The sequence below is a fragment of the Ambystoma mexicanum genome, chromosome 6q, assembly GCF_040938575.1.
Source record: "Ambystoma mexicanum isolate Mex_15411 chromosome 6q, UKY_AmexF1_1, whole genome shotgun sequence".
Taxonomy (NCBI): Eukaryota; Metazoa; Chordata; class Amphibia; order Caudata; family Ambystomatidae; genus Ambystoma; species Ambystoma mexicanum.
This window is the reverse complement of record NC_090937.1, coordinates 1,125,600,341-1,125,622,866: the sequence shown is the minus strand read 5'-3', so window position 1 is coordinate 1,125,622,866 and position 22,526 is coordinate 1,125,600,341. Positions and strand designations below refer to the sequence as shown.

Sequence of the window (22,526 nt, the reverse complement as noted above, 5' to 3'; positions counted from 1 at the left end):
TTGGCTGTCGCCGTCGGGATCGACCGGGGCTTCTCCCGAAGCTTACCCGGGTTCTCCCACTTACTCTTCACCAAGCCAGAGCGTTGGTTCGTTGATGATGGAGTCAGTGACATCGCGCCCTGCCTGGCAGCCAAGGAGCCCGAACCATCGGCGCTCCCGGTGCCCGCGGACTCGCGGTGCTTTGCCTTTTGTTGGACCCCCGTAGTCAGAGCGCCCTCAAAAGTCTTAGAAGACCGCTCGGACTTCCTCTTCTTCTCACCCGCTGCTGGGCTCTTACCCTCCAGCCAGTTAGTGAGTCGAACGCGATCATCCTTCATTGTCCGTTCGGACATGTTCTTACAAAATGCACAGTCCTTCTCCATGTGCGATTTGTCGTTGTGAAGGCAGTAGAGGCACCGAGAGTGCTCATCTTCCTTGAAGACATTCTGTAATCCGCATCCAGGGCAGTTCCTGAACAGCTTGGATCCAACAGGTGCAGTGTTTCCTTTGCCCTGGGCCATGTCCACGCGGGGTAGGCCTCAAAGATCATCCGGAATCCTCCAAGAAGTGAAAACTTGACGAAAATTCGCCCTTGAGGGGCATAGAAAAATTCAGAAACAGGTCCCTGTTGATCGGAAGTAGAATCGGTGGAGCTTGAGGCTCGACTGACTGAAAATATAAGAGTAAACTCTTCAAAAAAATGTGAAACGCAGTAAAAGCTCGAGAGCTATAGCACGAGGACTCCCAACACTTGAACGTGTGGTAAAAATCTGAAGATGGCTGCCAGAGGAGGGGCTTAGGTAGAGGGCAGTCATTGGCTGGGGGGGGCAGTATGACCCAGAGACCAGTGATTGGTTACTAGTAGAAAGACTAGTCAAAAACGAAACAAACTGATTTTTCTTTACCGAGGATTCCCAGCCTGACTGGGAATATTCATGAGCATGTGAATCCATGCCAGACCCCATGCTGGAGAAGAACGTTACCAGGTGGTAAGGAACTTGTTCTTCGAATGGATTGTGTCCTCCAACGCATTCCACATCTTTGACAGACTCCCAAAGCAGTACCAGTAAATGGAGGAGGGAAAAGAATTTAGAGTACCCAATTAGATTGCGGAATAAAGAACCACCTTCCCAAAGGCCATATCCTGATCATGGATTGTATCCAGGGAATAATGTTTAGCAAATGTATGGATTGAAGCCCAAGTAGCGGCATCACAAATATTCCTAATAGGAACACCCCGCTGGAGGGCGGTGGAAGTAGCCACGCCCCTAGTGGAATGAGCTCTCAAACCTTCAGGAGGGTCTTTACCAGCCAACCGGTAACACTCTGTAATGGTAAGGATAATCCTCCTGGACAAGGTCTGTTTGGTAACAGCCTGGCCCAATCGGTGTCCAGCACATCCTACAAAAGTGTTGATTGTCCACTCTGACCCTAGACATCCTAGAAATGTAAAAGCTAAGAGCTCGGAGACCACCAGGGGGCGCAGACGTGATGGTCGCCTAAGCCACCGTCTCCCTCTTCAGGCCTGCAAATGTCATATTTTCGGACAGTGCAAGGAGAGCTTGGAACAGCAAAATCAGCAGAAAAGTGAGATAAAGCGATTTGGCAACCGCACAAGTGAACAGTGACGAAAGGCAGATATTGGTCTTCTGCCTGGAGCCCCCTGGGTGACTCTGAGAAGGGGGGAAAATGGCGGCCGCCATCTGAACTACGCGCCTCACGCGTTGGGAGAGAGTTCGCGCCGGAAGGAATTGGCACACAAGACATATCCCGGGCCTCCGGCGGGGAACCACAGCGATGAAGATGCCGTCGACGGGGTGCATCTGTTAACCGTCGCGCCCAGTACACCGGCAGACGTTCGGCGACCAGACAGGCAGTGGCCGGTGCGGACGGCTCGGCGGAGGTAGGCGGCAGCCCCAAGCGTGTGATCCGCACCTGCCCCACTCCCTCCCCTCCTCCTCAGCCCCCTCGTTGCCGACACTGCACTGTGCCCCCCCCCCCCCGGGCGCTCCTGTGGCGCGGTCCCGGTCCCCTCGGCAGGCAAGCCCACACGGGCACCAAGACAAGGCCGTCTGACACAGGGGGAGGCGCTGCTTCCCCCCCGCTCCCCCGGTGGGCCTCAAGCCTGGTCTGAGCGCTCTCCACGAATACTCGGCCCCTGCCATACACGAGGACAAGAGGTTTACGCCCCTTCAGGTGGCAACAAGCTGGTTTCAAGTAGCACCGCGGAAGCCCACTACCACTGGTGGAGCCCTGTGACTGTCCCCAGGACCATCAACAGTCCTCCACAAACTAAGCACCCCCTACACAACGCCAAGGAAGCTGCTCAGCACAACATTAGACCTGCTTGGGAGGCGCCCGTGGGGGAGGCGAGGAGACTGGGAGCGCACTAAGACAAACAAACCCGCAGAAGGCCACAAAGTCCGGGGCAGTTAACCGCTGAGCCCCGAAAGGCATTGACCAGAGAATTGGGCACGGCAATACGACCGAGGGAGAGATCCCCCCTTCGCCCAGCTGTCCCCTCCCACAGCTGCAGTTGTCTGGGGGCTCCGTTGGTAACAAGGCTGGATCCACAGACCCTGGCGGCCCTGAGGAGGTTTAGATGCATTGACAATCATGGAAGCAGAGGAAGCCCAAAGCACTTCGGACATCCCTGGCAACGACTGCGACAGTGCGACTAAATCCGACATTCGCCTGCTGCTCAGAGAAATTAGGTCAATGAAAAACCGCCTCACTGAAACAGTTTCTGATCTACAGACGAAAGTGGCCAAAGTGGAAGACCGCTTAGAAGCAATTGAGAACAACCAACATTCTGGAGACATCGTGACTATGCAATACAAAGCTATACTCTTAGACCTTGAACAGAAAGAACGTGATATGGAATCAAAGGTGGACGACCTCGAAAATCGGGAGCGACGCTCCAACATCCATATAATCGGTCTGGAGGAGGAGCGTGGAGAAACCCAGTCAAGCCTGGAGAGCACAGTAGAATCTTTGATCCTTTCCCTCCACGATGAAGCAAACCCCCCGAAGCTAGAGTTCGACAGAGTGCACAGGGTGGGTGGCTCAGCGAAGGGCCCTCGCTCAGTCCTAGTTAAATGCCATTACTACACGCAAAGGCAGGACATCCTACAAAAAGCAAGAATAAAAGACACGATTGAATTCCGTGGCTCGAAAGTGAAGCTATACCAGGATCTCTCGACAATGACACTGGCTAGGAGAGGGTTCTGTCTCCTCACGACCTGGCTTCAAGAAAAGGGCGTGAGGTACCGATGGGGCCGCCCATTCGCCCTCACATTTGAGTACAACGGCGAAGAGTATAGGCTCACCTCAGTAGAAGAAGCGGAGCAGGCTCGTCATTTACAGGGCCCAGCCAAGAACTCAGAAGCAGAGGGCCGAAGGGAACCAAAGAGCTTGCGCCGAGAACTAGCCGATAGGCCCCCGAGACGAGGTCGCGCACAACATAAATGGAAATATAAACGACTGAATACTCCTTGATCTGCTTACATGGCACCTCCTGAGCGCGCCATGTTATTGTGTTCCAACTCTTGCTGAAATGGCTATCGCAATGTTCTGTAGAAGTGTTCTTTTTGATAATTGTTTGTCTGGGTTGCAATCCACGGGTTGAGTTAAGTTCTTGTGGCTCATTATACCCTAGTCCACTCTTGTGGACGCACTGATCTTTCCTTGCACGATGGTTGAAGGTCATAGTTGGGCCTGAAGAGGGGTCCTCTCAGAGTGGCCCTTTCTGATCGAGGGCGTCTCTTTTTTTGTCTTTCTTTTTTTTTTTCCCCTTCTCCCTTTTTTCCCCAGTAAAAATGCACCTAGCGGTCCTCCACATAAGGGAAGGGGTGGTGGAGGGGTGGGGCGGGTCCACTTATCCACTCACGACACCAAGTTCACAGCGCACATAGAATCTACTCACACACACGAAGAAACATGGCAATTGTTCTTTAACCTTACCACAGGACAAAGGGGGTCAGCAAACGATGGTAGAGAGAATGCAATCTTTACTTTAGAATATGGCTAGCTCTGATGGCATAGTCTTTGGCTCCCTCAATGTTAAGGGCTTGAATTCCCCACAAAAGAGGTCAATGTTGGCGAGACAGTTTATACAATCCAAACTAGATGTTCTCTTCATACAGGAATCAAAGTACATTAAGGGCAAAGAGAGAAGGATGTTCGGGAGGGACATAGGGGACGCGATCTGGGCATCCGGCTCGCAAAAGAAGGGAGGCGTGGGTATTCTATTACGCAAGTCCCTGGGTATGCAGGTGAACCATATACAAAGGGACATGCACCGGAGATACGTTGCGCTCAAGGGTGTGCTAAGAACGCGTCCCATTACACTGTGCGCTGCCTATGCCCCCAATCAGGGGCAATCAAGTTTCTTCGAACCCCTATTTGATTTCATTGATAAATGGAGGGAGGGCACACTGGTTTGCGGGGGAGATTTCAATGTGGTTTCAGACCGAGAATGCGATTGGCACTCAGCACGACAAAACTCCTTACCCCCAAGCACACTGCAAGGCGACAGATTCTTGAGTCAGCTTAGGGAACATCATTTGATAGACACATGGCGTGTAACTCACCCGGGTGAAAAATCTTTTACCTTTTTCTCACCACCACATCGCTCTTTCTCCAGAATTGACTACCTGCTACTGGGAGCTGAAAATGAGTGATATTCTAGAAACAACCATCCAGATAGTGGCTTGGTCGGATCACAACCTTTGCACCTTGGAATTAGACCTGGGCCCTCTCCCTGCCCCGGACCGTCGGTGGCGGTGTAATGACCTGCTGTGCAGAGACCCAATTTTTAAGGAGACCCTTTCCGAAGCCATCACAGAATTTTTGGAAATTAATGACACGGATGGTATGCCGCTACACACTGTCTGGGAAGCAGGGAAGGCTACTATAAGGGGCATCCTAATATCAGAAGGAGCAGCCAAAAAAAGGCTCGACTGCTCAAAGAGAAAGAACTAAAGGGTGACATTGCTCGCTTGGAACGTTCCCTTAAGGAGCACTCAAAGCGATGACACCATAATGAAAATTAGGAAAATGAGAGAAGAACTGAAAGACATATGGAATGGCAAGGCCCTCACTCAACTTAAATACCTCAAACAAAAGTTCTTCGAAAAAGGAGACAAAGCACACACCATGCTTGCGGACAGACTCCGCAAACAGAGGGCGGATAGAGCAGTCTACAAAGTCAAAAACGAACTAGGCGACCCACTCACAAATCCCCAAGACATAGTAAATCGCTTCTCTGATTTCTACTCGGAACTATACACGGCCGAGACCAACGGCACCCACCTCGATACTGAGGAATACCTAGCTGGCCTGCCACATCCACCCATCGTTGAAGAAAACCTAGAAATGCTCAACGCCCCGATCACTGTGATAGAGTTGCGGGGTGCAATTTCAGCCCTTAAGGCGGGCTCAACTCCGGGGCAGGATGGTTTCACGCCGGCTTTTTTTTAAAAGAAACTGACACACTCGCCACATTTCCCGCCAAACTATTCACTTTTATCTTAGAGTCTGGACAAGCTCCCGACGCCTTCACTGAATCTATCATTATTGTAATCCCCAAAGAAGGTAAAAATCCCACAGAGTGCGCTTCATACCGGCCAATCTCTCTAATAAACGTAGATGCTAAAATCTACTCCAGCATATTGGCCACCCGCCTCGCCCAGGTCCTTCCGCAACAAGTCCACACTGACCAAGTGGGGTATGTTAGAGGCCGGCAAGGGGCAGACAACGTTAGAAAAACCCTAGACCTCATGGCGACACTTCGGGAAGCGGGTGAAGATCTCTTCTTATTGTCAGTGGACGCCGAGAAGGCTTTTGATCGGGTAGAGTGGCCTTTTCTGAGGGCTGTCCTGAAGTGGGAGGGGTTGGGAGCTGCGTGGATACAGGGGGTGGAAGCATTATATCGCTCTGCCCACGCAAAGGTTTCGATTAATGGTGTCTCATTGCGTTCCTTCAACCTTACTTGAGGTACGAGGCAGGGTTCCCCACTCTCCCCTCTTATTTTCGCCCTGGTCGTTGAACCCTTCGCGCAGGCCATTCGGTCAAACCTAAGGATTAGGAGGGATCCCGCGGTGGGGGGGGGCAGGGAGTACAAACTAGCAATGTTCGCTGATGATATTCTCTTATACCTGACCGAACCTTCCACCTCCATTCCCGCCTTTTTCCAGGAGCTGTCACGATACGGGACCCCTTCAGGCTTCCGGGTCAACCTACAGAAAACCATAGCCGTCCCCTTAAGAGACAACACCGATCTGGCACTGCGTTTAAAGTCTGACTGGAACTTCAAGGTACAAACCGATTCAGTCCGCTACTTAGGGGTGAACATAACGGTCTCCCTGCCTGACCTCTTTGAAGCCAACTACACCCCTCTGTGGGTAGCTATCAAAAACAACATCTCTAGATGGCGCAAACTTCCCATGTCATGGGCGGCGGGCTTCACTGCCATCAAAATGAACATTCTGCCACGATTCCTATTTTTATTCCAATCTCTCCCGGTTTTGATCCCAGAATCCTTCCTAGCAGAGGTGCAGCGCATACTGTTGAGATTTCTATGGGCCGACAAAAGAGCAAGGATCCCATATTCCACACTGATCCAACCCAAAGAAGAGGGAGGTATGAGTTTCCCGGACCTAGGGGATTATTACAGAGCAGCACAACTTTGTGTGCTCCCGGACCACCTGTGGGAAAACCCCGAAAAACAGTGGGTGGCAATAGAAAATTACATCTTCGCGCTGGTCACCCTGGGAGAGTGGTTGTGGGTCCCAATGTCAGCCATGACACAGAGGATTAAAAAACACCCCATTCTTAAGGTTTTGTGGTCTCTCTGGTGCCCATCCCGAGCCATGCAGGGCATCACAATTTGGCCCTCACCCCTGAGTTGCATTTGGTCCCTACCCATTCAAAACTCATTAAGTGCTATCCAGCAATCCCAGTCATGGTATGAGGCGGGTCTTAGCCGGGCGGGACAGTTGTGGAAGAATGAAGTGTTTACTACCAGAGAGGAACTGCAGGCTGACCTTCAGGGCACGGACGTCTCCTCATTGTTCTTTCTCCAGTTGAGAAGCGCCCTGCACGATGCCAGGTGGGGCAACTCCCTAAGGCGCTCCTTGACGCCGTTTGAACAAATCTTAAGTTCCCCCAGGCATCGGGAGGCCTAGTATCGAAGATGTACAAATCACTAATTACAAGGGGACATCGCCATCGCCCGCAGTCTGAGGTTAAATGGGAAGCCGACTTAGCCATAGAAACCCAAACAGAGATGTGGAAGGGTATATATAGAGCGGTATGGCCATCATCTGTTTCCATGCAATACAAGATGCACAATGTGCGACTACTGATGAGATGGCATTCCACACCCCTTAGATTATCCAAAATGTTCCCCGGGACATCCCCTTACTGCTGGAGGGGGTGCGGTGAACAATGCGATTACTGGCACCAATGGTGGGGATGTGAGAAGGTTCAGGTATATTGGCGGGAAGTGCTGGGCTGGATCCGAGGACTAGATGGGGTCCACAGGGAACCAAAGCCCATATTGGTCTGTTTGGGGTGGAATCAGAAGACGAGACATACAAATCACTATTGTACCTGCCACGCAACGTCTTACTAGCAGCTAGAGTATGCCTAACCATTAAATGGAAATCAATAGCGCTGCCCTCAAAAAGGGAATGGTTAATAAAAGCTCATGCCATATACGAAATGGAATTCCTCACGGCAGCTGTTAACGAATCACGCAGAAATATTGAAATGATGTGGCTGCCCTTCCTAGAATATTATACCGCGTACTGGGAGTCCACAGACCAATTAGACTTATTTACCATCCTGGCCAGCCAGCGAAGCTGGGGCAGTGCCCAGTGCTGCCAGTCAATTGTCTACCCCATACCCCGTACTGTTGTTCTGTGCGTGGTGACTTGTAGAGCAAAAACAACACGGTAATGCCAATTGTCAATTGGTATTCCATTCCTGAGTCTTGTCTCAAGAGTATGTGATGAGTGGAAAGGGGGTTAGGGAGGGAGGGGTGTAAAAAGGGCAAGACTTGAGTTTAACATGGTTTCACACTTCTTTCTTTTTTATAGCTCCCATACGAATGTTTTATGAATATATTACGAAGGAATACTGTGAATGTAACAAGTAATGAAAATGTCTTGTTAAAAAGTTGCTAATAAAAACACTTAAAAAAAAAGAAAAATCCAACCGATGGAGACGCTGCTCTTGCTTACCATGATGAGGCTGCGGGTAGAAAGATGGAAGAACCACCTTTTGACTCGAATGATATTCAGAGACTACCTTAGGTACAAACGGGGGAGGTACTCGCAGTACAACTCTCTCCTTGTGAAACACAGTAAAGGGTGGCTTAGATGAAAGTACCTGCAATTCACTCACTCTGCGAGCGGAAGTAACCGCAACCAAGAACACCGTCTTGAAGGCCAATAATCTTAAATGACAAGAGTGCAAAGGTTCAAACGTAGCACCCATGAGAAATTTCAAAACCAAATTCAAATCCCAAACCGGCACCTGGAAGGGGGACGGTGGAATACATTAGTCAGTCCTTTAAGAAACTGAGAAATTAACGGAATCTTAAATAAAATAAGAACATTCTTCAGACGAGCGCTTAAAGATAGACAGCGCCGCCAGGTAACCTTTAATGGTAAACACTTGAAGGCCCCTGCAGGCCAAAGAAAGTAAGAAAGACAAAACCATAGGAATGGAGCACTAAAAAGGTACAACAGTGTGATCTCTGCACCAGTCGCAGAACTTAGGCCAACGGTACAGGGATTTTGTCGGAGGCCGCCTGGCCGAATGCAACACTTCCATCACGTCATCCGGGAGGTCCCAATCCTTATACCTCAACCTTTCAGATACCAAGCATGAAGGTTGAGAGTCTTGACCTATGGATGGAGAACCTGATTGTTAGGGTGAATTATAATTTATGGCTAATTTCCCTCACCTAGTGAGTCCCTTAGCAGCTTTGCTGGATTTCAGGGGTTTATTTTTTCTACCTGGTAAGAGTGTGAGCCCTTTTTCCCACTCTTATGTGTTTTACCACGTGTATTTCTACTGTGCGTGTGATCTTGGGCTCTGGGGCTACACCACTCCATGAACCCCACTTTTTGTGTGTGTTACACAGCACCTTCTGTGCAGTGACACAGGGTTGTCTTTGAGACTTCCTTCTGACTCCATTTTTCTGGGGCTGACTACTGTCCCCCAGAAACGGGTGAAGTTGCCATTTACTTTATGTAGTCATTTAAAACTACAGACCCAGTACACCCCATCTTACATGGAGTATTGGAAAGGGTTAGTTCCTATCAATTTTTGTCTGTGCCTCTCTGAGCTTTATTTTGCTCTCTTAACTCTAAGACTTGGCTGGTGGCAGTGGTATCTACCCTAACTTTTCTAACGCAATTATACTATATAAAAAGGTGGTACTGTTTTAGGCTATTATATTAGCCTCAAACTTAAACCCGCTTGACCAAATACTTTTTATTTCGGCTCCGGTTGGGTTTTATCGCCATTTCTTTTTGTTAAAGTCCTTCTTGTGTTTTACTTTGCGCGGAAAACCAGGTTTGCCTCCTTTGTTCGCCGACTTTTGGCGGGCTTCTGTCCAGAAGCCCTTCTTTGGCGTCTGGGTGCCTAGATGGGCTGAATGTGAGGGAGGGGTGTAGTCACCCCTGCACAGGGTATCCTTGGAAACCCAAGTCGCACTTTGTCTTGATTGGCTGAGGTGGTTGTCCAGGCCGGACAACCCCCCTGCTGAGTGATTTACAGCCAGGCTGTGTGAATGGGGGATTTTGGCGCAAAAGGCAGGACTCTTGAGCTGGAAGTCAGTTGCCACTGGAAGTGCAAAGAACCGAAGAGAAGCGGAGAAGAAGACGCCTGCTGCAACTCCCGAGTCCTGGTGAAGCCCTGCTGCAGTCTTGAGCTATCTACCCTTCAACGACAAGAGAAGATCCAGTCCGGAGTCTTCTTACCTTGAGCCTGGTGGAATCAACCAGCTCACCTTCCACAGGCAGAGGATCCTCTTCTTGGTCGAAATCGATGCACACAGCTGTAGTGGTCCGGATAGCCATCTGAAGAGCATCTCATGTTTTAAAGTAGCGCACCTTTTATTCACCGTTGCTTTTGCTGCTGCTGGCTTCATCCCTGGGTAGTGCAGATCGCTCCAGACGTCGTCCTTGTCCCCACGACTGAAGCTTCAGGAACCATGAGTCTGCAGGAACTACCAGAACAACTGCCGTGGCACCAGCTCTTCATACGAATAAGGTACTGTGTCTGACTTCGAGGAACTAGGGTGAACCCTTTTCTCCTCACCAACGGCTTGCCCTTAACTTCCTTCCATCTTATAACTTTTGCTTCCCTTTTGACAATATCCAAGTACTCCTGGCAATCTCGAATGGTGAACTGTTCCAACCTTGTGATACTCGACAACAGGACCCCTGTCCCATTGACACTGGCGCAGGCCTATTGATTTTTATCTACCTTTTATAAAGTGTCTCTTGATTCTATCTGCCTTGACAAAAGTATTGCCTATGATTTTTATCCCCAACTCTCTTGTGTTAATTCGGTGTTCGGACATTTTCGTCGAAAGACAAATGGTCGACGGAATTTGGTTGAAAACCAAATGGTCGAATTTTTTATTTATATATATATATATATATATATATATATATATATATATATATATATATATATATATATATATATATATATATATATATATATATATATATATATATATATATAATTTGTTATAGTTGAAATCAATCAACCTTTCAAATATACATAATATTTAAAAATCAAGAACTAATAAACAAACATATCAAATCTCTAAAACCCAAAAAAAAAAAATTGTCTACAAATACATTTCATTATTATATGTCAAATCCACGATTTATGATTTCACTGACTTATACTGACTTATGCCGACTATCGGCTCCAACTTCAAACTCAAAAGAAAATTTATAGTTGCAATTTGTAATGGCTGATATCCTGAGCCCAGAACAAGAAACCACGACAACTCTTGTGTAGTAAGTTGGAGGTAGTTACAATGTCGCGCAAAATGAATTTCGCGCAGTGGACGCAGAACTGTGCATTCTGTTATGAGATGCCTCATTGTTTCAGCGGTATTTTGAGATATACAAAAGCGACAGAAATTACCCGCCCCATGCAGCAGATTCCTTTTATAAAGCAATTCTCTGGTGCCCCATAAATTGAAACGTAATTTTAGAATATGACGATAATTCGGAGGACAGCGTACTAAGTATGATGGCAGAGTTCGCATTTTCTTATGCGGAAATCTATTTGCGTCAGCATCCTGATACATGAGACAACCCTGTCGAGTTGTAATCCAGTCTGTGGAATAAATTTTAATTTTAGCTCTGTCTGGATTGTGAATTAGTAGCTTAATGGATACTTCGGCTTTTATTAACACTGCATAAACGGACATTAACCATGCCTTAACAAAATCATGGTTTGTTGAAAAAATATATGATGATAAATGTTTCAACAAAATTTTCGATGTAGTGGATATGAGGCATTTTCTAAAAAAGGCGCATTTGTGCCAGTTGAAAAGAGCATGTAATGAGATCAAGCCAAGCTCTTACCTTAGCCAGGTCACTGGAATGCAATTAGGCAGATGCAGAATGTGGCGCCAATATCATGCTTCCAGTTTTGCCAATTGCATAGGTGAAATGTCTTGAAAAGTTTCCAAACCATACAGTAGGGCCGGGACTGCTTTTGCAGTCCAAAAGTGCCATGCTGGAAGGACTGAAAATTTGCCATATTTGTACATTAAGACAGTTGCCTGAGATATGAAGGAGGTTAGTTTGGATGCCAGACGTGCAAGATGACTTGCGGGAGATTGTACATTCTCAAATACAATTCCCAAATAGGTATATGAAGGCACCCTGCTGATCGATACATGGTTCATATGCCAGACATAAGAAGAGAAACAATGCCTTTTTGGACAAACAGCCACAATTTGTGTTTTAGTGAAATTAACTTTGAGTTCATTATGCACAGTGTAAGAATAATATGCATCTAAGAGTCGTTGAAGCCCTACTTGAGTCTTTGAAATCAGAACCAAATCATCTGCATAGAGGAGGGACTGAATTGGGTGACCATTCAATTTAGGTGAGTCCGAAATGATTTTCGACAAATCGAATCTTAGATCCTGAATGAAGTAATTAAAAATGGCAGATGCCAATAGGCAGCCTTGCTTTAGGCCTCGTGAAGTGGAAATTTTTCCGGATAACATGCCATCTAAGGTTAAACGAATTGTGATTGAAGTATCAGAATGGAAATCATGTATAATGTCTAACAATGTCTCAGGACAATGATCTCTGTGCAGTTTAGCCAACAAAAGCACCCGACTAACAGAGTCAAAAACTGAATTAAGATCAATAAAAGCAAAATAAACGGCTTGTTTTTGCTGAATACAATGTAGTTTGATGGCATTAAGACTGAATAGGTTTATGGAAGTGCCAATGCCTGCAACAAAACCCGTTTGATTTGGATCACGCAGCTGGGCACGGAAAGTCCACGCATTAAATTCAGCCAAAACAATCTTCGCGATATATATTTTTTAGGGTTTCGTTTAGGGAAAAAAAAGGTTTTTTTTTTAGAAAAAAAGGGGGTGGGGAGACCCCCCCAAAAAAATTTTTTTAAAAAAAGGTGAAAATACAACAAAAAAAAAATTCGACCGAATGTCCTGTCGACCATTTTTTTCGACGAAATGTCTGGTAACCATTAATTCATGTGCTGAGTGTGTTTTACTACGGTAACATTTCTGTTCGTGGGTACGCTTCTCTTTCGTAAGACCGAACTGTCATTACTGTCAAAAAGTGATTGTGTGATAACCCCCGGTAACGTCTTTGTTTCACTGGTCTGTCAGATCCAAAGGTACTTAACTTGAATTGTTCTGCACAAGGGGGATTGGTTGTGTGTGTGTATTCGAAGTGTGGTTTAATTTAATAGAAGTGAAGCGTTTTGTGAACAGATGGTCTAAAAATGAATGTACTTTTACTTTTTAACCAGCAACCTTGAGTCACAGTAATTGTAGTCCTTTGTGTAATCTCTACTACTGCTCATTTTCTCTTGAGATAAGTCTGGCTGCTCCGCTACTGCTACCACTGTAACTGGGTAGTACAGGCTTGTACCAAAGGTGAAACTGTACTACCACCTGTAGTCTTAATCTTGTGTAGTGGTCCCTAAGGGCACTGCCCAGGATTCTGCCTAATACTGACACCACCCCCCCTCCCTCGCGCTCAAGAGCAGATCCTCTCGGTAGTGAAGACGGCGTGGAGGGCAGATTGACATTTCTAGAAGGTCCGGGTACCACGCTTTCCTGGCCCAATCCGGAGCAATGAGGATCATGTGGGAACCGAACCTCCGTAACCTCTGCAACACTTGAGGAATGACGGGTACTGGAGGAAACACGTACAGCAGCGGGAATGACCAATCCACAATGAACACGTCTCCTAAGGCTCCTTTTGGAGGAAATTCCCTTGAGCAGAATCTCTCGCACTTCCGGTTGACACTGGTGGCGAAGAGATCCACTTGTAGGGTTCCCCAAAGAGCGAAGATCTCCTGAAGGACTTCCTGAGCCAACTCCCACTCGTGGGAGACCGTGCTCTGGCTGCTCAGAGCGTCCGCCGCTGCATTCTCGTCTCTGGCCAGATGAACTGCCGAGATCAAAATTTCCTTCTGGATGGCCCAGAACCAGAGCTGAATTGCCTTTCTGCACAACGGAAGTGACCCTACCCCCGCCTTTTTGTTGAGATAATGCATGGCCACTGTGTTGTCCGTCATGATCAGGACACTCTTCCCCCGCACAGAGGGCAGCAACGCCTTCAGGGCTAGTCTGATTGCCCTCAGCTCTAACAAACTGATGTGGAGCCTGGACTCCAACGGAGAGCAACGACCGCTGGCAGTCAAGTCGTTGGCATGAGCGCCCCATCCTGTGAGGGAAGCATCCGTCACTATCGTCACCTCCGGCCAAGGTTGCCAAAACAGTTCCCCTCGCATCAGGTTCCCGTCATTGGCCCACCACAGAAGATTCTAGGACACCGCAAGTGAAAGCTGAACGGGATCCGATATCTTGCCAGAGAACTGTGACCACTGCATCTTGAGGGCCCATTGCAGGGATCTCATCCGCATCCTGACTTCTGGCACCAGAAAAATGCAGGATGCCATGAGGCCGAGCAACCTTAACAATTCGAAAGCCGGGAGACTCTGGTCATGTTGAAACTTGTCCACCATCTGCACAATGTGATGTGCCCTTATCTTGGGAGGTGAACACTTCCCCAAGGACGTGTCCAACACAGCCCCAATGTACTGGAGCTGTTGGGAAGGTGTCAGGTGCGACTTCTTGAAATTCAGGGAGAAGCCCAGCCTGTGGAGGGTGCGGCAGGTGACACCGAGATGATCCAACGCTAGCTCGGGAGAGCACACCTGGATCAGCCAGTCGTCCAGGTAGGGGGTAGACGTTAATACCCCCTCGCCTGAGGTACGCTGCCACCACCACCATGAGCTTGATGAAGACCCTCGGGCGGAGGTCAATCCGAACGGTAGGACCCGAAACTGAAAGTGCGAGTGGCCAGCCGCAAACCTCAGGTACTCTGTTTGCGGGATGGATCGGCACACAAATGTAAGCATCCTTGAGGTCCAGAGACACCAACCAATCCTGAAATTGAAGGGCCTGGAGGACTTGAGAAGGAGTGACCATCTTCAACTTGTCCTTCCGGAGAGGTTTGTTCAACCAACGCAAATCTATGATGGGTCTCAATACCCAGTCTGTCTTTGGAACAAAAAAATAAGGGGAATACCATCCCTCGTTTCTCTCTACTACAGGAACCAGTTCTATAGCGCCTTTCTCCAGCAGGGACAAGATTTCCTGCGCAAGGAGTGGCTCCGAAAGCTTCAAAGAGTTTGCCCGGTGGATTGTCGTGAGGCCACTGAAGGAAGGGAAGGCAGTAGCTGTGGGCTATGGTATCCAGAACCCACGCATCTGAAGTAATGAACTGCCACTCTTCGAGATGCTGAGACAGTCTGCCCCCAACCGGCGAACCATGGGACATGGCCTCATAACTGTTTGGAAGCAGCTGTGGCAGCGCCTGAGGGCAAAGAGGCAGCTGCCTGAGCGGCTGTAGCACGATTTCCCCGACCACCACAGGTACTTTTCTGCCTGCCCCTTTGACTGGCGGCCACTCTCGTTCTACCAAAAGAGTAGTACCGAAAGGAACCTCCGCTCCACTGCTGTCCCCTAGGACGAAAAAGCAGAGGTGGACGCACTGCGGCGCTTAAAGATTTCGCCGCAGCTTTTGAGGTCTGCAACCTCTCAAGGCTCTCGTCAGCCTTGCTGCCAAATAAATGTGCACCATCAAAGGGCATTTTCAGAAGACGTGCCTGCACATCCGGAGCAAACCCCCGACTTCCGCAACCAGGCAAATCTGCGCATAATGGTGCTTGCAGCCATGGACCGGCTCACACTGTCGGCCGTATCCAAACCCGACTGAAGGGACTCGCAGATGGCATCCTTGCGGTCCTGCACGATAGCAAGGAACCCATCTCTAGGTGTGCTTTTTTTTGTGAATAGATAGTACTCCTTATAGAGTTTGTATGATCCTATTTGGTCGATAGTAGTGCACCAGTCAAGTTCAAGCAACTTTTTTTTTGGCATAAGCAGGTCTAATATAAACGTCATCCACTGTAATGTTGGCATCATTCAGAATAACATGTATTCTTGTCATATATTGATCCATGGGGGTCGTTGGCCTTAAATCAATTGTTTGCTTCATATCCACATATAGGGAATTCGCCCTAGGATAAATTATTTTTGCGAAATTTGTAAGGAGTCGCCATTTCCAGCGAGTGGATAACGCTATTAGGCCTCGCTCGTGCCTTTAGACTGCGTTAGGCAGTGACATTGGAAGAGACATTGCGCGTTTCAAGGATGTCCTTGTAATTGATCCAAGATCGCACCCATTTAGCCCAAACATATATCTAGTGAATAAAGACTAACACTTTAGATTTTCAGCGTGAAGAACTCAATGAAAGGAGTTAATGAAAACTTGCAGTATTTCGCGTATATTATTTTTAACTGCGATGTGAGTGGTCTGATCTTGTTGTTTAGTATGTCAGTCCACATTTTAATGGAATTTTTCTCAGATAGATAGTACCCTAGGTAAATCGTATCTATATGAGAGGGGATGATAGTTTTCATAAAATGCCATTGGAATTTTCCAGTTTTCTTCTGAACACCAAATTTCATCACTGCTGTTTTGGCAGGATTGGGTGTTAGATTATGTGCTATTGCGAACTCTTCGAATAATCGTAGTTTACATTGAAGGGCTGCAGGAGTAGGATCAAATAGAATGATCTCATCTGCAAAGGCGAGCCATTTTAATCGGATAAGCCAGATTTTCACAGAGAACAAGTTTTTCTCGTCCCAGCCTTTATCAAGGTCTGCCAGGTACAAGTTGAAAAAGATAGCGGCTAAATTACAGCCTTGCTTTAAGCCTATTTCAGTGCTGATTGGTTTGGTTGTGCGGCCTTCAGAAGTGAGTTTGCTATTGTAGGAGGTGTTGGTGTGCAAAGCAATGAACCAATATATTGGCACTGGCGGTATTCCCATTTCAGTTAGTTTGACCCATAATAGATTCCGTATCACAGTATCGAAAGCTGAAGTCATATCGATAAGGGCAATATAGACTGGATTTGCAGATGGTTGTTTTGCTCCTGCGATGGTAAATGCCATTATCATGGCATTGAGCGAGGTACTCATCCCTTTCCTGAACCCAGTTTGATATTTAGAGTATAACTCATTCATTTCAATATGTTTTTCGAGATCATAGTGAAGAAGAATTGCGAAGAGTTTAGCTTCCGTATCAATTAGGGCGATAGGCCGGTAGTTCTGTGGCATGGAAGGGTCTCCTTTTTTGAATATCGGTATGATATTAGCCGAGAGCCAAAACGCAGGAATAATTCCAGAGTTAAGAATGGCCTGAAATTTGTTTTTTATAATCGTAGCCCATAAATCCGGATCTGCTTTGTACAGGAAGGGGGGAAAGCCATCTGGACTGGCTGATTTAGAATAGTTAAGTTTCGGAATAGCCCACTTAATATCAGCAATGGTCCAATTCAAGCAGGGAAGGTCTTGATATAGTAAAGAAGTTGAACGAATATTCAGAAACTGATAAGGGATCCAAAATTTATTTATGATATAAGTGTGCCAAGTAGATTCAGATATGGCATTAGGAGCTCAGAGTGGCACTTGATTATGGTTGGTTTTGATAGTTCGCCAAATGGTTCGTGTATCGTGGGCTGTTATGGCTCTAATAAGGTTACAGTTAAGTTCATTGTGTCTTGGTATTCTTATGTGTTTTATGTTTTGTTTGTATGAAGCCATGATTCGATTTCGCTGTATTTGATACGTTTCACGGGATAAATAATTGTTTTTTTTCAAGTCTCTAAGGGCTATGTTTTTTTCTCGCTTCTGAGTTTTGCAGAGAGGGTCAAATGAATGTCGATGTTTGGTGACAGTACTTTTTTTTTTTACTAAGATGTAATAATGCAACATGAATTATTTCAGCGTAAATAACTCCATAGCACTATTGGGGGTTTCCTCTGAGATGTGGTGATTGGCAATGGCCAGCGTTACATATTGTACAAATTGTTTACATAAGACTTCACTATATCTCAGAGAAACCTGCGGGCAATCTATTTCGCACAGCATTGTAGAGGGATCAGCTGCCAAAATGGGGAAATTAATTTTTGACTTGCCCAGTATTTGTGCATGGACACCATATGACATCGGGGTGATTTTTAGCGGCGCTGATGTTACAAGCAGATTGTGAGTGACGAATATAAAATCAATCGTTGAGAATTTTACGTCTCTTGACCATGTAATCTAGTTGGATTTTTGGTCGGGTGTAATAATGTCCAACTCCCAATCTTTCAAAAAGTTCCTCCATGTGGTGCCTCTGCGCTTTGATAGTAAATTACTTTTGGAGCCTCTAAGCTCAGTGTTAGTCCTACAATCACAATTAAAATCGCCTCCTAGTATTTCAATACTTTGGTATTCATGGGTTACAAATTCTAGGCAATTCTCAACCAAGTAAATCATCTCATCAATTGGAGTGTGTGCCGGGTTCCAAAAAATTGTAATTACAATTAGGTGGCGATACTTATAGATAATTGTTTTTAACAATATCGCGAGCAAATTGTTGACCTTCCAAACAATATTAGAACTAAACATTAGGGCATTATCTACTGCTATCAAAATGCCTCCAGAGGGGCGACCAGCAGAAGATCGTGTGGGCGGTAAGCAGTGCGTTGTATAGTCGGGTAACGAAAAAGCAATGGTTTTCATGGTTTCTTGTATCATTAATATTGATGGCCGGTTATCACAATCTATCGTTGAGTGCCATTTCATAAGATTGTGATAGCCGCATGAATTCCAAGATAGAAAAGTTAGGAAAGTTTTTGTGGGCAGCTACGATGTAGAATATGGTTCCTGGGATTTGAAAAGGGAGTTGAGCATTGGGGCTAGCCATGGGAGATCATGAGAAATACCCGCTTTATTTAGTAGTTCATTGATGGCTGCATTTGCATCCTCATTAGTTTTAGGTAGCAGAGCAGATTGTGATTCAGGAATGGAAGCCTGAGGACATTTATACTCAATGAATTTCATTGCTTGTTGTTCATTTTCCATTGTGCTTAGGACAAGGCCTTCTTCTTTTATACCTTCCCTGTTGAACCATGGGTATTTCATGACAGCTTCAGAGGACAAGTAACACACAGCACAATAGTTGTTTTCTGTAGATAATGATACTCTCAGGATAGCCTCTGATTTAAACATCCGTAATTGGGGGATGAAGAGTATTAGAAGAAAAGCTCGATTAATGCGATTTATCCCAAGTAATTCGTGCTTTCCTTCGAACCCTGTTAGATGGTGTTTTTCCGTGGTGATGGGTTGGATCTTATCAGGGGGTCGATCGAATATTTTATGTGAGGGTCAGAGGTGTTATCAGGAGGGGGGACATGATTGTTTGAACTGATCGGGTTTGGACTTGATAGTTCATTGTCCAGGCTGGCTTTGCTGGATCTCTCGTAAAGTTCTTTCCTCAGAATGTCTAAAATATCGTGATGAGTTGGCATTGTGGAGGTTTGAGCTTCTAAGATAGATCTATGTAGCGCAGGGCCATGCACCAATGTGCAAATGTGATCAGGGGATGGTGGTGCACTAGGCACGTTCTGATTGGTTGTAGGCAAGGAAAGGGATTCTGTGAGTGGTGGTAGTATAAGAGATGTTGCTTTACCTCGTCCGTTAACTACTATCTCTGGTCGGACTATACTAGGAGGGTCCGTTTTATCAGTATTGATAGTAGGACAGTTAGGTTCAATTAAGGACTTGGTGGTAGAGGATGATAATACATTAGTAGTACTCGGGTCCAAATTTTTCAGATGTGAGGATGGTAGTTGAACCACTGGCAATACTGCTGCAGGTGGATAAATGTCCCGTCCATTTACTACTGTAATAGGACCAATGATATTAGGGAGGTCTGTAATTCGAGTAGAAATTGGAACGGAATTAAGAGCGTTTGTGCAGGCTTCACTATAGGTTTTGGTCATTGTAGTGATGGGAGGATCTAAGGGCAGAGTATCATCATGACGGGTAGTACGAATTCTGCCACATATTGGAAAATAATTGACCAAATTCGATTTCACTCTTGTCAATTGTGTCGGAGCCTGCTCGTTCTGGTACTCCAAGCGCATGGATAAGTTTTTTGTTATCACATTGTCTTTTTTATTTCTTCGTTTGGTTGTTATTGGCACATTGTTGGTCTCTTTAAGATATATAGGTGCTTCTTTGTTGTCGGAGTTGACAGGTATGATTTCCTTGGGAGAGTTTGCATTGACAAACGAGATAGGCATTTTTGGGGGTATTTGTTGCTTTGTTAGGTGGTTTCGAATTAGGTTTAGTGGGCAGAATTAAGGCTTATTGGCTTTTTTTTAAAGTTGTTGAAGATCAATGTGGTCTTCATCTGTTGTTGTTTCAGTAGTAATGGGTAATGACTGATTAGTTGTGTCGTTTTGGGTACTGGAACCATTGGTCAGGGCGTCCTTTCTTCTTTTAGCATACCTTTTGCCAGCTCTTTGATGGAGTTTTTTAGCTCTCCGAGACATAAAGCCAGTAGTCCTCTCTATTGACAGATGTTCTCGAGAGTCCGGCTGCATTTGTTTGAGTACTTTGAGCAGCTCAGTTGGACTATCGGAGCCGTCTTTAGGATGAGTGAAGTTTGGAATGTATAGCGCTATGATGGTATTCATTTTTTCTATGGCTGTTTTTAGCTTAGTTGGAGCATTTTGACAAATACATACAGGGGGGTTTGGCGAAACTTCCACAGAGATTGAAGGAGGTGTGGAAGTTCGTTCTAGACAGCACTGAGTAGTTTTGTTTTTTAAGATTGGATTGGTCGCAAATGAGCGATTTAAAGTTGGGGCTACTTTGAGGTTTTTTAGTGTTTCCGCTGCCATAATAAACCCTTCAATGCGATCCATCTTTGAGGACATGAGTAAGAGCATTGATTTAATCTCCTTCAATTTGAGATGGGTCAGGTCGTGGCCTTTGTCGAGGAGGTCTAGGATCCGGATGATAACCGGGAAGGAACCGGTGGAATGTTGGATAGGACGCATCAGGAGATGGTGATCGGCGAGAGGATTGATTGTGTATTACCACAGGTTCCGGAGTTAAGGTGGTTTGAGATGGAGGTGGCTCTTTGTTTATATCATCAGCAATTTCAGTGCTCATGTCCAAAAGACTTTTAGAATAGTTCGGCAAGTGCGAATGAAAGGACATGCGCTTTTTTACTGAGTTAAATACTATTGGTGTCAAGGTGCCAATAGAGCGGCAGACTGCCTGATCAAGCGCCTCCATTTTCTCCATAGTTACATCGAATTGCTTTTTGTCGGTTTCAAAGACATGGGGTGATTCAGAGCAACTTCTGAAATCATCTATGGCTTTGCGCACCTCGGGGCTAATGGAGGAGGGAGAGGCAGAAGGCGCGCAGGGTGCGAGGGGTGGAATGTGATTAGAGATTGGGGAGTTTCTCTGCACATGTATTTGGGCAGCATGTGAAGCACGACAGGGCATGGACAACTCTTCTTTGACAGAAGTCACAACATGAGCTTCGGGGGCAGTTGATTCGATGTATGAGGATTTCCCATGACATACAAGTGAGTCAATGTTACTAGAAGAAAGCGGAAAGGGGGTAATCAAGTTGCCCTTAGCACTTCTTAGTCCACTCGCCATGTTTATATTAGCAGGAGATCAACGTCGTTGATGCAAAAAAGGGAATTTTAGTGCAAATTAGTTAGTGCGTTTGAGTTTGATGATTATAAGCACACTGAATATAAAACCAATGTATGCACTAAGTAATTTGACAGCACTTGGCTAAGTAGCAGAGTCAACAAAAAAAGTCTAATTAAGAGTATGGCCCGTCAAGCAATGAGCAACAATTATTTACTCCCTTTTACCTGATGTTAAAATGTTTAAAGCAACTGGCAACCAGCTAACAGCAAACAGCGCTGCTTATAGCGCATACTTAATGCGCGCGCGCAAATGCGCGCGTGAAGTAGATTATATGCACGTCCTGTGTTGGGGGGCGGGACCAGCTGAAATAATGGAAATAAGGGACATATATAAGTAATATATACTTATATTAGAGTGTATAACAACAGTAATGAGGGCAAGTAAAGAAATACCAAAAGTCCAGGCAAAGTCAGGCGGGCCAGGCAGTTTCCAGGAATCTTGAGCACGTAGGGCAGCGTAACTGGACAGCAAACAGCACTACTTATAGCACGTACTTGATGCATGCGTGCGCGAAGTAGATTATATGCACTTCCTGTGTTAGGGGGCGGGACCAGCAAAAGTCCAGGCAAAGTCAGGCAGGCCAGGCAATTTCCAGGAATCTTGAGCACGTAGGGCAGCCTATTATATTTCTCTTCTTCCCTAGCACATAAGCATATCTGTGGGCAAGGTGCTTGCTGTGCTTCAGAGGCCCAAAAAGGTTGAAACTATTGTTTCTTGTCTTAATATGCAGAGAGTAAATGGCCTAGTCATGTTGACTAGCCTGTTACACTTATCATATTGCTGATTTCTCCCCACACTGCACTTGTGTGCTGCTCATATGGGCTAGAAAGATCATGGCTATTTGACAACTTCCATCACTGTTTGATGAGTTTGCAGCCAGGTTTTGAATCCCTCCCTCCAACCGCTTCCCCCACAATAGTGTCCAGAGTTTAGGAATGTAATGCATGTACAGGTTTGCATAGGGCTGGGGTGCTCCAGTTTTAAAACAAATAATTTCTCATTGAAAATATATATTCTGTAGCATTCTGCCATGCATCACCTGACATAAATGACGAACCCTTTGCTGTTCACTAAAGGATCTGTTGGTTTCTTTCAGTAGCTACTGTAATTGACCTAGTACTGTTCACACTTTCTACTCTAATAGAACTGC

The 22,526-nt window shown here is 46.1% G+C and overlaps 1 protein-coding gene across 2 annotated transcripts in view; it reads left to right on the top strand.

Moving 5' to 3' along the window:
* Positions 1 to 22,526, top strand: part of ATP10D (ATPase phospholipid transporting 10D (putative)) — a 2,065,840-nt gene that overhangs the window by 392,830 nt on the left and 1,650,484 nt on the right. The window lies entirely within an intron of this gene.